The sequence below is a fragment of the Zootoca vivipara genome, chromosome 3 (genome assembly GCF_965207765.1).
Source record: "Zootoca vivipara chromosome 3, rZooViv2.hap1.1, whole genome shotgun sequence".
Classification (NCBI taxonomy): Eukaryota; Metazoa; Chordata; class Lepidosauria; order Squamata; family Lacertidae; genus Zootoca; species Zootoca vivipara.
In genome coordinates, this window is record NC_142586.1 from 19465544 (window position 1) to 19482074 (window position 16531).

The 16531-nt window shown below is 41.1% G+C and overlaps 1 protein-coding gene across 5 annotated transcripts in view; it reads left to right on the forward strand.

Annotated features, from left to right (window-relative positions):
• Positions 1 to 16531, forward strand: part of KLHL29 (kelch like family member 29) — a 415582-nt gene that overhangs the window by 346890 nt on the left and 52161 nt on the right. The window lies entirely within an intron of this gene.

The window sequence follows — 16531 nt, forward strand, 5'->3', positions numbered from 1 at the left end:
AGGAGGGATAGGGTGGGTGACATTTGTATTCTCTTTCTCACTTCCATTAATAGCTCATTATAGCTATTCTGTGCCCTTTTAAGCCCAACTCTGCTCTTAACCAGAAAAGCAAAACCGGGGGGTGGGGGTGGGAGAGAGCTGGTTAGCCAAGAGAAAATCCAGGCTATGCAGAAACTTCCTTTAATTTCATCACCCAATCCCCATGTCTGAAAAGTTTGCATTTGTTGCATGCATCTCACTAAAAATAGCTTGGTCCAAGATGGCCCTTGAAGGGTTAGTATTGTGTGATAATGTGCCTTAAAAATAAATAAATGCAGCTTTTAAAAGAAATGATGTGCATTCAGGAATGGCAAGAAGCAAGAATCCTCAGTAGAGCTCTAGACATGGAATGCTAATAATGTGGCTGCCTTGTAAAGTCAGTATACTGAGAGGAGTTTTCACTATTCCTTTGCTGGCTGTGCAGATGCCAGTAAATATTTATTGGGGCTACCTGCTCTAGACTGTTACTCTGCTAGGCAGTTGACCTTAACGGAGATAAGGATTCAGATAACGGTTATAAATACTGCCTGGTTTTGTGGACAGCTATAGTAAAATGTTGTCCTTGGGCTGAAAGAATTGCAACTGCAGCACGTAAATTTGCCAGTTGCTTTAGCTGATTAAGGTTTGTAGCAAACGAACTTCACACATTATCGACCCAAGACAGGAGAATTGACTCAGTGATCAAGCAGTCTCCACATCTGAGCTGCTATCAGTTCAGCTCCACATTTGCTCTTGCTCTCAGTTCAACTCCTGAATAAACCGGTGAAGTGATATTCCTGAGGAGTGTTTGGCATTTTATAGGAAGGAATAAATATACCTGTGTACAGTGTTCCATTTACTTTCAGTGCACCTTGATGTGTCACAGCATCTCACTCCCTCCAAAAATGCTTTTCAAAATTTAGTTCATTCTGAATATTAATTAAATGCTAATGGGCTCAAGAGCTATTTCCCTAAATATAAGTTATTGTTGAGCTTTTCTTTGTAGTTACAATTCTCTGTGATTCTTGTTTCATTTACATTGAAGGCAATTTATGCGCCATCCAGTTAGACGCAGTTTATGAGTTTCAGAATTAGCTGCAAATGTAATATCCTCCTGAAATCTTTTCATAGTGTGATACCACTATTACTACACTGATTAAATAGTAGTGCCGGAAAGCAGGCATACAATATCCACAATCTTAGTGAGGATTGTGGAAAGCCCTGTGGCAGGAAAGAAGGTGGTTGATTAATTGTACAATAGTTGGGAAAGAAATGAAGAAATTTTAGTAGTACTCAGAACATATATTTCTGACTCATTGCTCTGGTATCCCTTGGCAGTCAGGGATGTAGCTGGTAGCAATGACCTTCATAAATTTTACAGGATAAAAATGTGGGGATTCTTTTGATACACACCTAGAATTAGGGAATCATATTGTTTCATATCTTTTTGCATTCTTGTTGATTGGGGAGTCAAAATAGTCGAATGGTTGTCGATGTGTAAAAGAGCTGAGAATTCATCGTTCCAAGATAAGTGCTAATGATCTTTTAATTTCAAATTGTTTGTAAGTAGCCTCCTCTCTGTGCTTTTGTCAAATTGTTAGATGGTTCCAAGACATCAAACCCCCAATTCGATCACATCTTCCAATTTAGTCATCACTCACAGTGAGACTTGTAATCTCAGGTTATATATTCTACTAGCTGAGAATATACAGGAATATCTCATCCTCCAGTTTCCATCTGCCTTCCCTTTCCATGTTAAAGCTTATTGAGCGTAGCCAGCATGGAGTTTACAAAGGCCACTTACCAGCAGGCTGGATATGGCACAGTCCAGGTGAACCATTCAAAAGTTTATGGCCCCCGGAATATTTGTGTTGGTGGGCCAGGTGATGTCTTATAAAACCTCCTAAACCTTTCATTTAACATTTCGGACCCGGCTGGCAGCGGCCAGGAGGAAAATAGGTTTTTCACAACTAACAACAAGAAATAAATGCAAGGCCTTAACTGCAATATGTCAACAATTAGACGTTTACTAGAGCACCTGTTGAGCAGCCACGAGATGACTCATCCAGTTGTTTGGCTCACTTTTGAATCTCTCTTCTGTCTGCAGATTCACAAGCAGGAGTTTTAGTGTCTGTGCTGTTTCTGTTGCTAAAACAGAGTTGACCAAGACAAGACAATCCCAAAAGACACCTTAGCAACCCTTGGGTGTCTACATAGATGTTTATCTTCTAGATTTCTGCTGCTGTACAGTATTTTTACATGTATAATCCAGCACTACTTTAGCAGTGCATAAACCAATCCTTAAACATATATATGGAGTCCCATTAGAAATGTAAAGATAACTGTCAGTTATAATCCATTCATTCAATCTTTAAAAAGGCAGTGAGATCTTCAAACCACTGGCTGATACATGGTGGCTCTTTGACCTCCCAGCCTTGCAGTATATGTCTCATAGCCACCATAAGGGCTCACAGAAAACCCACTTTTGTTCTTGATCTGTTAGTCCTGACACCACAGGAATAGGATTTCAGTGTGTTTGAACATCTGCAAATATCAATGATATCTCCAAAATAAAAAAAGAAAGAGCATTGTATGCCTTGAAGAGGCACTTTCAGTGTTACACTTCCAACAACTATCTGAACTTACCCATCTCTTCCCCTAGAGACACTGTGGAGTCTGATATATTCATAACATCATATTTTTATTTTTATTTTTTGGATCAATTTCAGTTTAAAATCTCAGGAAACCCTTAGAAAGGAAACTTTCCATTGAACTGAATGGAACCCTCTGCTCCATTCATCTCTAAGATCATGAGCATCCACTTTACGACATTTCAATACACAATTATAAACAGCTATTACAGTTTTAGGTTTCTCTGAATTTAGTTTGGTATTTTGAGAATGTGTCATGGGCACCAGTCAGAACACGCAATATGTGACATGTGAGTGGTGGCAATTCTACAAGTTTCCAGATCTTTACCCATCCAGCTTGAAGATGCCAGAGGATGAACGCTGAGACCTTTTTCATGCAAAATGAATGTTGTTGTTGTTCTTGTTGTTAAATAGTGTTGTATGCCACCCTTCATCCAAAGGTCTCAGGACAGTTCACAGCATAAAAATACAAAATAAAAAGGCACAATACTTAATAAAAACAAGGCAGATCAGTATCGACCCACCCTGTACCATTGAGCCATATATTTCCCATATCACAACACCATTGGATATTTATTTGAATGAGTGATTAATTGCAGTTATTTATATTCTGTCTTTCAGAATATAAATCCTTCCGTGGGGAATTTAAAAGTAACGCATTAAATGATCCTTCCCACACTAGAAAGACCCTACACAGTAAGGGTCGATATGGTGCAGGCTCTGAGGTGGTCTGCGCCTGCCTGGCACTCTCCCTTTCTCCTGGAATAACAGTGAAACCTGTCTATGACTCTTGATGCACCTTGTTCATTTTTTTAGACTCGCATGCCACGGATGTGATATTGGAAGAGGTCCTTACTGAATTTGATTAAATTCAGTAAGGACCTCTACCAATATCACATCCGTGGCATGCGAGTCTAAAAAAATGAACAAGGTGCATTTTACTGAATTTAATCAAATTCAGTAATCAAATAATCAAATTTAATCAAATTCAGTCAGAAAGATGTGTTTTCAGTCAGATTGATGGTTTTCTCATGATCAATAACAGCAAGAATTCCTATAGGGAAAATATATTTTTTACATAGGGATGTGTAAATTGAGGCTGAGAGTCATTGTGCAAACGGTGTTGTTGTTTTTTCAAGGCTGCTGATACCCTCCTGCTTCCTGCTGTGGTGATTTCATACATTTAAGTGTTAAGAGGTGGCTTTCACCACCCCCACCCCCACCCCATCGCTTTCACCACTCTTCCTTTCATGCTGCCCTGACAGTTTTTCAGCATTGCTTTCCATTCTCCACCTCTTCTTCCTGAAGTGCTTTTTCAGTTTATGATGGCATCTTTATTTGTTTTGCCCTTGCGTCTCGTTTCATGAATTGGCTTTTTTTACTTTTTTTGTGAACCTTTAAATTTTGTGTATGTGTGTATATATCTATTTCTGCAGAAAAAAAGTGTTTTTGCAGTTAAATTACTGTTAAAATACGGATAGCTGGTTGCTTTCATGTGCTACAGATAGATCAGCTTTCAAGGGTGACTGCTCTAACTCCCTCCTCCCGCAGCCTCTCGGTCTCCTGCTGGTTTGTAATAGGCTTCCTAGTCACACAGATGCTTATTTCTAAACATAGAAGCTGTTCCTTTTCAGAATGCTTCCATGAAAAGTCTTCCTTTAAAATTTCATAATGGCATCTTTTGGTTCAGGAAAAAAAGAGATTTTTCCCCCTCTGTGTGTTTGTATAAAGTCAAGCTCAACATCCTTGAACATGTGTGCTGAAAAGAATTATGTGGGTATATGGATGATATTTCCTTGTGAGCAGGAAATACGATACAAAGACTAGCACTGATACTTTCTGAGCAACTCTGCGCTCCTTTAGAATTCTGAATTCAGTACAGTTGTACCTTGGTTTTCGAACAGCTTAGTTCTCGAACGTTTTGGCTCCCGAATGCCGCAAACCTGGAAGTGACTGTTCCGGTTTGCGAACTATTTTTGGAAGCTGAATGTCCGACGGGGCTTCTGCCACTTCCAATTGGCATCAGGAGCTTCCTGCAGCCCATCAGAAGCCACGCTTTGGTTTCTGAACGTTTTGGAAGTCAATCGGACTTCCGGAACAGATTCCATTCGACTTCCAAGGTACGACTGTACTTTTCGGAGGCAGCTCAGTACCTTGCAGATTAGCACTCGCCATTTCTATCCATACCATAAGAAATGCTTGAGCATTTGTTCTACTGGATTTATAAGTGTATTCATTATAAACCCTATCAGAGCAGACTAATTGAAATTCATTGACATGGCTAAGTTGGGGCCATTAAGTTTTCTGCATCTACTCTGAGTAAAACTTAGTTGAATACAACCCATAAGTTTTATTCAGTGCATAGCCAGGATTATTTATTGTGGTTTCTTTGACACACCTTTTTAAATTTACATAAGCACAGGCTATCACAGTTTAGTTTTTTGCATGAAATTTCCACCAAAGAGACATAAAGCCCAATAGATATACACCATTTCTTCTTCTGTATAATAAATCCAGTTTCAGCAAGAAACAATCCACATGATCAGGCCTCACAACAGCTTGCAAGTCAGTTTACGGAGCTCTTGCAACCTGCATGATGTGGAAGATAGAGTTTTAGGGCAAGTTTCTATTTGAGATGAAAGCTGTAGGAAATAGCATTGGTGCACTTGTTAGTGCAGCCATGTTTTAAACCTGCTTTAAATCATGCCATGTAGCATGATCTTTGCATACATGTAGCATGATCTTTGCATACACCAAATTACTATACAGTGGAACCTCGGTTTATGAACACCTCGGTTTATGAATTTTCGGTTTATGAACGCCGCGGACCCATCTGGAACGGATTAATTCACTTTCCATTACTTTTAATGGGAAAGTTCGCTTCAGTTTATGAACGCTTCAGTTTATGAACAGACTTCCGGAACCAATTACACCCATGTTTCAGTTTATGAACGCTTCAGTTTAAGTACTTCGCGGACCAGTCTGGAACGGATTAATCCACTTTCCATTACTTTCAATGGGAAAGTTCGCTTCAGTTTATGAACGGTTACTCCGCGGACCGTCTGGAACGGATTAATCCACTTTCCATTACTTTCAATGGGAAAGTTCGCTTCAGTTTATGAACACTTCAGTTTATGAACAGACTTCCGGAACCAATTGTGTTCATAAACCGAGGTACCACTGTACTGATTAGAAATCTTCTTTGGCCTTTTGCAGTAGTGTGTGTGTGTGTGTGTGTCTGTGTGTGTCTGTGTGTGTTGAGGAAGGGCGGGAATCGCCCAATGGTTGTACACTGGTGGCTTTCAGACTGTGTTGCAGTGGACCCAAGGGATTCCTCAGATTAGTAAATAAGTTATGGCCAGCAAGCTTTCTTGAGGGGCGGCTTGTCAGCCATTGCCAATCTTCCCCTGTAGCCTGTGTGAATAATAATAATAATTTATTATTTATACCCCGCCCATCTGGCCGGGTTCCCCCAGCCACTCTGGGCGGCTTCCAAAAAAACAGAAATTCTAAAATACAGAAATCCATCAAACATTAAAAGCTTCCCTAATCCACAGAAAGGTCTTGTCTGAGTTCTGCCACACTCTCAGCGTACATGGGGTACAAGTCTGGCCAATGCTCTGCATGCTCCAGAACTCTCTGCAAAATATTGGGGTTTGATGTGGCAGGGGTATAGAGGATTCTCAACCAAGGCGTTGGTATACAAAGGGTTTGCTGCAAGTAGAAATGTCCATGAATGGCGCAGCCAGGATCTGCATGGCAGCCACAAGTCAGATCTGTATTGGCTTGTTCTGGCCCATGTGGGCTCTATGTGTGATGCCAGTACCTTGAGGCAAGGGGAGTCTCCAAGCGGCTCCCGTCATCCCTGAGCACTGCCCATGCTGGTGGAAATTGGAGTCCAGGAACATCTGGCTTCCTGCTGCCTTAAGGTGTCCAGAGGATCCTGTTTACATGAGTTGTGTTGGACTGTTTTAAGAGAGACCTAATCTATTATATAGCTCAGCAGCTGGGTGTTGCTTGGAAGAGAGATTGCTGCTTCTTTTCAAAGGTCATCAATCTGCTTGTACAAGAATAAATAAGAACTCAATATTTATTAAGTTAATGCTTTGTAAATAACTATATCCCAGTGCTTTGGAACTGAATACCAACTGCACGTAGTAACATTTCTGGAGTTACCTAAGCACCCCTGATTGTTCAATTTTATTTTTGCAGGCAAAAAAAAAATCAGAGGAAGCAACTGCCTCTTAAATGCTTTGTTGCCAGGATAGCTAGGCAGTGCCATGTGGTAGGAACAGCAGACTGTTGCCTGGATGCCATTCCTTTTATTATTTGGCAAGCAATGGGAAGCCTGTAGCTAACTGGAACTTCTAGAAGGACTGTATTTGGTGTTTTTCTACTGTTCGCCATTTTAAATTGCAAGTGTTTATAACTGAGAGATAGCTCCCCGCAGTAAGCTCATGGATGTGGTGAGAAGACTGGGTGGCAATATTTATGGCATCGTGTCAAGGGATATTGCAATTTGAAAAGCAGCGTGGGTATTCATTGTGTAGAACAGGGTGGGGAATCAGTGGTCCTCTGAATGTTGGGTATCCAAATCTCATCAGCCCCAGCCAGCATGGCTAGTGGTCAGGGATGATGGGAGTTGTAATCCACACCATCTCAAGTGTATCGATCACCCCAATGTAGAATATAATACGTGGTACAACTTTGCATCAGATTATACTAGGAGTAGCCAATGTGGTGTTCTTCATATGTGGCTGAACTCCAGTTCCCATAATCCCCGACTGTGCTTACCAGGGCTTCTGGGAGTTGGATCCAGCTGCATCTGGAATGCACTACCTTGGCTACCCCAACTGGATTATGTTGTTGTTGTTTAGTCGTTTAGTCGTGTCCGACTCTTCGTGACCCCATGGACCATAGCACGCCAGGCACTCCTGTCTTCCACTGCCTCCCGTAGTTTGGTCAAACTCATGTTCGTAGCTTCGAGAACACTGTGCAACCTTCTCGTCCTCTGTCGTCCCCTTCTCCTAGTGCCCTCAATCTTTCCCAACATCAGGGTCTTTTCCAAGGATTCTTCTCTTCTCATGAGGTGGCCAAAGTATTGGAGCCTCAGCTTCACGATCTGTCCTTCCAGGGAGCACTCAGGGCTGATTTCCTTAAGAATGGATAGGTTTGATCTTCTAGCAGTCCATGGGACTCTCAAGAGTCTCCTCCAGCACCATAATTCAAAAGCATCAATTCTTCGGCGATCAGCCTTCTTTATGGTCCAGCTCTCACTTCCATACATCACTACTGGGAAAACCATAGCTTTAACTATACGGACCTTTGTCGGCAAGGTGATGTCTCTGCTTTTTAAGATGCTGTCTAGGATTATAACAAGTTTTAAACCTTTGAAGCCAATTATGGGTTGGGATCAAGGTACGTACCTGTTTCCTTGTGCCACTATCCAGGTCTTGAGATCTTTTAGTGAGGCCCATTCTTGGACACCCTCACAAGGTGAGGTGCAGTGGGAAACTGCAAAAGAAAGGGCCTTTTCAGTGGCAGCACCCCAGTTATAGAATGCCTTCCCCAATAGAGGCTTGCCTGTCTTGATGTCATTTTGATGCCAAGTGAAGAGCTTTTAAAAATTTTCTCTATTTTTATTTCATCAGTTTCTATTTCTTATTTCTATTTCTCTATTTTTATTTCATCAGTTTCTATTTCTTATCTGGCCTCTGTTTTCCTTCTGTCATTTTATTTACGTACGTATATTTTGTCAGATTCTCTACTTGTTGTAAGCCACCTAGAGAACAGGGTTATAAATAAATGCAAGATTGTCATTTTGAAATTTCCCACTTTGGTTTGAACTATGTGCACACTCACGTTTGGCTTTTTAAAAGCCCCACGGGAAGACAAAATGCTCAGTTATAAAATGGAATCGTTTGCCAGTAAAACATATTAATGAACTTCCTATGACATCCTATACCTTCAAGAGGGCTCTGTATAAACAGTAGCATAATGGCATAAGAAAACCAAAGGTTTGCAAAGTAACGAGGTAATTTGCAGAACAGCAAAGTGATTGATTAAAGGATACGAGGAGCTGATTTGAAAAGAAGGATTACAAGAACTGAACATGCCTTGCTTGGCAACATGACAGATAAAAGTCCAAGAAAATCAAATTGCTTATGTCAGGGAGAGTGGGAGTACCACATGGTTGAAATTGAGGCAAAACTGATGTTGGAGAGATACATAACAATCAGTTAAGAACCCTCAAGTAGTCAGTTCATCGTACCACTTTAGCTTGGTTGATCACTTTGTTATGCTACAAGGCACTCCTTCATATCTGTTCCCCAACCCCCACTACTGCTGATTCTAAAGGCAGCTATCTTCCAGAAAACTTCCCTCTTTCCCCATTCCCACGGCTTTCAAATATCCTTTTTATTTTAAACATTTGAATTATGTGCTGATATGCACAACCCAGGTGGCGCTGTGGGTTAAACCACAGAGTCTAGGGCTTGCTGATCAGAAGGTCAGTGGTTCGAATCCCTGCAACAGGGTGAGCTCCCGTTGCTCGGTCCCAGCTCCTGCCCACACATCAGTTCGAAAGCACGTCAAAGTGCAAGTAGATAAATAGGGACCGCTCCGGCGGGAAGGTAAATGGCGTTTCTGTGCGCTGCTCTGGTTCGCCAGAAGCAGCTTTGTCATGCTGGCCACATGACCTGGAAGCTGTGTGCGGACAAATGCTGGCTCCCTCGGCCTATAGAGCGAGATGAGCACCGCAACCCCAGAGTCGGACACGACTGGACCTGATGGTCAGGGGCCCCTTTACCATAACCTTTTATGCACAACCACACTATTGTTTCTTCATTGTCATGTTCAGTGCGCACAAAACCTTGAACCACTTTCATGGGGGATGAGGTTATCAATGGCTGCAAGCCATAATTAGGGCTGGGCGATAAAATAATAATGATGATGATGATAATAATTTCTACCTCGCCCATCTGGCTGTGTTTCTCCAGCCACTCTGGGCGGCTCACAACAGAACATTAAAAACAGAATAAAACTTCAAAGATGAAAAACTTTCCCTAAACAGTGCTGCCTTCAGATGTCTTCTAAAAGTCCTTGACATCTGATGGGAGGGCGTTGCACAGGGCAGGCACCACCACCAAGAAGGTCCTCTGCCTGGTTCCCTGTAATCTCACTTCTTGCAGTGAGGGAACCGCCAGAAGGCCCTCGGCGCTGGACCTCAGTGTCCGGGCTGAGCGATGGGGGTGGAAATGCTCCTTCGAGTATACTGGGCCGAAGGCTTTTCAACATTGTGATATAGTGATACATTGCTACCGGTATGTTGAAAAGGAAGGAGCATTGGCCCAGCCCCGCGAAGCACGAGGATGAAACTGTTGTTGCTCCCTCTGCCACCAGCACCCAACACACGGAGGGAGCAACAAGGCAAATCCAATTTGCCAACATCCCTGATTTAAAAATGAAAAGTTACCAGAGACACCAACAAACTCAAATCCAGCTTGATTTCTATTGTTTTGTTTTGTTTTGTTGCAGCCAGAGCATAGAGGGCCACTTTGTGTGTTAAGAAGCTATTAAAGGTAAAGGGATCCCTGACTGTTAGGTCCAGTCGCGAATGACTCTGGGGTTGCGGCGCTCATCTCACTTTACTGGCCAAGGGAGCAGGCATACAGCTTCCGGGTCATGTGGCTAGCATGACTAATCCGCTTGTGGCGAACCAGAGTAGCACACGGAAGCTATTATTTTCACTCAAAAGAAACTGAACCCTTTTTACTGGGGTGTCCCTGCTCCTTGTGTGACCAAAGGTTTCAGAAAACAACCTCGTGCATCTCTATATAAAGGGGGAGCTAACAGTTAATGAACGATGTCTTCCACCTGAGGTTGACCACAAATACAAAGTCTGTCTGCGAATGGGACTTTGTTGTAGTGGCCATCCAAGACTGTAATAGACATCTCTTGGAAACACTGCTCAATAAAGGCATTTCTCAAGGAAACTTAACGAGTTTGGTCAGATAACTAGCTCTAAAACGCTCTGTTTTCAAGAGTGGGTACCAAGGTGAAAAATTGGTGTTTCTAATTAGTTGCAGGTTCCCTTCTATCTAGAAGAGCCAGTCCCATAGTTACAACGTATTCAAGCTGAAAGCAGACCTTAGTTCTGGAAAATAATAATAATAACCTAAAACATCTTGACAAGCTGCTTTCCAGTAAGTTCTTGAAAGAACGTTTAAGTTTCTTCTACCTCTACTTCATTGTCTCACATTGATGGCATCCAGGCAGTATACATACAAATGTTTGTATATGTGGGGAGTGGGAGTAGGGTCTGGAATAACATCCTGCACCCTAATCACACCTGTGCAGTCTGCACCTTCCTTTTTCCAGATTGCAGTTATAAAGCTGGAGTGTATTCTTGTAACCTACTGTGCTGATATGACGTGCAGTGCATGGAGACTGGGTTTTGGAGGATGTTATCAGTAGACATGATCACATTTGCACATCTAGACAGACAAATGTTGTGTACAAAGACCATCTGAACAGGGATGAAATATCTAAAATTTAATGAATAGAGCTTCATACTTGGTTTCACCTACCCACCTCCTTAGTGTTCAGGTTAATGAAAGCATGGATAGTGTCTGTCCTCACAGGGCTGAAGGATGTTGCTATTTTTTGTATATCTGACATGTCCTCAACCTGGCTTTCTATTGTAAACAGTTGTAATTCTTGTCTAAATGTTCCCCAATCCTTAGCAGCAGCACTTAATAAATTAAGGAAGCGGGGAGGCTTTTAAACCCTTCTTTGTTTATGCTTCTTGTACTGCTTTCCATTATTCCTCTTCCTTTATCATTCCTTCAGTATCCTTCCACTCTGGGATTCACAATCAATTACTGGAGACACGTTTTTATTACATCAATTAACATGAGAAGAATTTGATGATCTTTTGAAAGGACCAGATTGTCAGGCTTTTTAAATACTGCCCAGGTGCATGGCACTGCTTTTCTGTAAATTGCTCCTCTGCAGCTGGGATTATGCTTAAGTGCTCTGACCATGTGGGTTGGGGTCACTCATTTGACACCCATTGTTGGGATCCAAGTTAATCAGCCCATATAGTTGAGTCATTTTTATGCCAGCTACACTCATGCAAAGGCTGCTTCCACAGATTATGGGAACATAAACTGTCCCCACATTTGTCATATTTATGTAGCTCCTGTAAGAATTGCTGTAATCATGATTTCATAAGTTGCTCTCAAGTTGTCAGGAGCGAGCCAGCAGTAAATTGCACCATGTGAGTTGGAGGTTTTTTGTTTGTTTTTGTTTTTTTAAAAAAGGTTGGACTTCAGTCTAGGAGTCATTTCCTGGTGCATGCTATTCTCCTTCCCGTTGCCCCCCACCCAACCATCACCACCACCACATACAGTACTGCAGGTAACATCTTTTCTCCAGTAATTTAAATGCACAACAGAATAGCGCAAAGGTTTGTGCTTTTCTTCTCCAATCATTACAGATCTGAGATGGGGGGGGGGGTGTTAATCTCAGACCTACTGAATATTCAGGAGACTTGTCTCCAGAAGCAGATGCATAGAAATTGATAGGGATACTTATGTATTTTTCACATCTGCAATGGTTAATTTATTTCACAACCTGCATATTTTGCAAAAGTGTGTGTGTGTGTGTGTGTGTGTGTGTGTGTGTGTGGCACAGCTTTACAAAAAGTATAAAATAGACATGTCATGCTAAAAAAAAATCATATTTGATTTTTTTTTATAGAGGAATACAGCGGTAATTTACAAAGATTAGTTCTATATTTCCACCACCCCAACTGCATATGGATATAATGGGTTGTATCCAACCAAGTTGTAGGAGACCCGCTGAAATCAATAGACTTAAATTAGCCAAATCCTCTGATGACTTAGTTAAATACAATTCAGTGTTATAACTGGAAGACAATTAATTCCACAGATAATTTGGGCAGGAATGCTGCCTTAATTGCTGGGTGTGGCCATCCACTAAAATAAATCATCTTAAGTGTACCTGTTTTCTGGATTCTGGCCCATAGCTGCCAAGTTTTCCCTTTTCTCGTGAGGAAGCCTATTCAGCATAAGGGAATTTCCCTTAAAAAAGGGAGAACTTGGCAGCTATGTTCTGGCCTATGTCTTTTGAGGGTTCTCTCCACTTTGAAAATAATTGTGAGTTAACCCTAATTTTGAAAAGTGAGTACATGGCCAACAGTGTAGATGCTGTGCTTGAAAATTAGACAATTTCATTTTGTTTTTACTTATTTATTCCATTTTCCCAACTGCCCCCCAAATACGGGCCTCTATTTTATACGAATGAGAAAAATAGAAGCAAGGATATCTGGTATGCTGCCATATCAACATATCCAAAACCTTGTTCCAAAGACATTTTCTGTTCTTTTGGGGGGGGGTTGGGAGGTGAGGTGGGATATTTTCTTTAATTTACAACCTGCATTATCCGAGGGTAGGTTTATTGTCATTTTCCACCTCTACCCTCAAAGAGGCAGCAGTCTAAATATTTGGTTTGGGTGCCTTCAGGAAAGAAAGGAGGGCTAGGTTTCTCTTAGCTAAGTCCCCCCCCCCCCCGTGCTGTTACTGCCCTTATCACCTGATTCTTCGATTCTGAGATTGCAAATACACAACAAAAAAGGAAAAAATGGTGGGGTGGGGTGGAAAGTTGTTTTAACCCCAAGCACATGCCCCTGCTTTTTTTAGTACAGTGGTCCCTCGACTTACGAACTTAATCCGTTCCGAATGCACATTCGTAGGTCGAAAAATTCGTAAGTCGAACAGCGGATTCCCATAGGAAAAAAAATATTCAGAAAAATTCTTAAGTTGAGGAAACGGCATTAAAAAATTCCTAAGTCGATGAAACCGCATTTAAAAGTGCCAACGGTTTCCGGTCAGATGTAAAAAAACCCGTAAGCGTGCAGCCATTTGTCCCGTTCATAAGTCGAAAACATCGGATGTCGAGTAATTCGTAAGTCGAGGGACCACTGTACTGCCAAGTAGACTACTGTGGAGTATATATATGTGTGTGTGTGTATATATATATATATATATATATATATATATATATATATATATATATAAAATATCTATTATATCTATTTTATATTTTATGTAACCTGATTATAGACCTTTGAGTAAATGGCAGGTAAGAATTCTAATCAGCACCATAATGCTTTAAAAAATGGTAACGAAGAAAATTCTAGAACTACCTCCCCCCCCCTTTTTTTTTAGTAAGGTGTGTTTGTTTCTTAAATAGCCTGCCGTGGAAGAAAGGAGGGTTCAGTCCAGTTGATGGAGTAACCACAGGAAGTGCAGGCAGCAATAATGCCCTTCTCTTCAACCACTTTATGATTTCCCTTTCACCTACTCTAGACTCACTCCTTACTCAGTTCCATTCACAACATGTAATGAATTTGGCCTATCTATTTTTTCACCCATTGTACCCTCACCCCAGTTAATCCAGACAAGTTCTTTTAAAAATATATATAAGGTGATTGCAACATTTTCCACATGCATTCCCCTGGGTGCTTGCAAAATTACCGTTGCCATTGTGTGGTGCCCTTCAGAAGACATTTAACCAACAGCAGGTCTGCCTAGCTTGTGATTCAGCACTGCAGCAGCTACGCAGTGTGACCTGCCAGGTGCATGACAAACGGCCGTCTTTACCTTTTCCGAGGTAGGCAGAAAAATCAAGATATTTTTTTTATCAGCTCAGTAGGTCAAAGCAGTACAGGCCTGGTATCTATCTATGCAGATAGCTTTGGCCTAGCTCTTTGCTTCATCTTTTCAGAAGCAATAATGTTGTGCTTAATTGCAGGGTATGGAAATTAATTTGTATATTACATACTTAGAAGGAAAATAAGTTTAGGTCTTCCTTCTTTTTTAAACCAATGATGCAGACCTTCCAAGCATCCCTATTTTCCAGGGACTGTCCCGGATTTACAGAAGCTGTCCCAGTTTCTGATTTGACCCCTGAATGTCCCACTTTTCCCTAGGGCATCTCTATTTTCATAGGGAAAACGTTGGAGAGTATGGAGTTACCTTATGTGACCCTCAAGCCAATGAGATAGAGCCTTTAGAAGACAGCCCTGTATAGGGAAGTTTTTAATGTTTAATATTTTGTTTTGTTTTTATATATGTTGGAAGCTGCCCAGAGTGGCTGGGGCAACCCAGTCAGATGGGTAGGGCATTATTATTATTAGACATCCCTATTTTCATCACAGAAAAGTTGGGAGGGTATGGTGATGATAGCGTCCACAGCGTGTTGAATGAACGCTTCTTTTTGTGTTAATGATAATAATGGAAATATAAAATCCTTTCCCCATCAAGTTAGTACCAGAAATATACATGAATGCGCTGCCATAGGCAAAGCCTGGGGAACAGAATAGCAGAAAAGCAGCTCCTTCCATATAAATGTTGTATTTAGTCATCTGTACTGCTACTAAGAAGCCATCTTATAGCTTCATTTGAACAGGATGTGGCAGTTATGCCTAAGATTTATATGCACAACTCTTATCAGTGATGTCTCCTTAAGCCCAGGTGAGGCAAACATGACTTGATGCCAACTATTCATCTCATCGTGTTATATAGCTTCAAACTGTGATGCCACTGAAGTTTGTGTGAGATAATCTCTCGATTTTGAGACACCATTCTGGAGGCCAATAAATAGTAAATAAAGTTGAGGATGAGTGTATAAATAGAGAACAGATGTTTTCCTTGGTCCTTCCCTAATACACAATCATATGGAAAGGTTTATTTGAAACAGGTGGCATCTATGGGCAGGGCTTACTGAGTTGGTGCTGAAATCAACAGCTGGCACCACAACCAGGTATACCTTCATTTCTTCATGTCCCATTAATTCATCCATTTCAAACCAGAGAAGAAAGTATTTGGGAAAGTTATCTAGATAATATACAGCTTCTGTTGGAAAGCTCTCTCTGTTCAGTAGTGACAGGGATTAGGGCCAGCATCTACATACAGTGGTACCTCGGTTTTCGAACGTCTCCGTTAACTAACTCCGTTTTGGAACTCAAAACACTGTAAACTCGGAAGTAAATGCTTCCGTTTTCGAACATGCCTCGGAAGTCAATCTTCCAAGGCGGCTTCCTGTTTGAGTTTTCCGCATTCAGTTTTCCGTATTGAGTTTTTGGTTTTCAGACATTTTGGACGGACTTGAATTCCATAGGAATGGTCAGTGTAATCTTTTAAGTGTATAGTATTTTCGTTTTCTTTATCTCTATGATTATCTGTATCCCTAGCATAGTTTAATTTTTGTTAACTGCCTTCTTGTATAATGCCTAAACAACTGAACCAGTAGTCACATAAAAGTGAAAACATAAAAATGTAAATTTTAATGCAACTTAGCTTCTGCTTTTTTGACTGCTACTTAATGTTTGCTTAGTCCCGCAGCAGCAAAGGTCATTTTTGCATGGAATAATAGCAGCTGTAGAAAAGAAAAGAGAGAGGGAGATGATATTTAAGACAATGGGGAAACATTAGTTTGACCTTTCAGGGTATTAACTGCCAAAAGTGTCAAAAAGTTTAATAGCTTTCCAGTGCAATATTAAGCCGTAGGAAATCTGAAGATGCAAAAAGTAAAGTAACCCCTGTATAAGGTGCAAGTTACCTTTATTACAATTTGAATTCCATAGAATTCAGACTACAATACAATGAAGTACAATATAAGAAATAAAAGAAGCAATAAAAATACAATGCAAATCAATATGAATATCTTCAATCACAAATCCACTGACACAGAGTGGACCACTGGTGGCCTGTGGACCACAGTTTGGGAATCTCTGCATTAGGGAGTTGGATGGCTAAAAGAGTTGCACAAAAAAG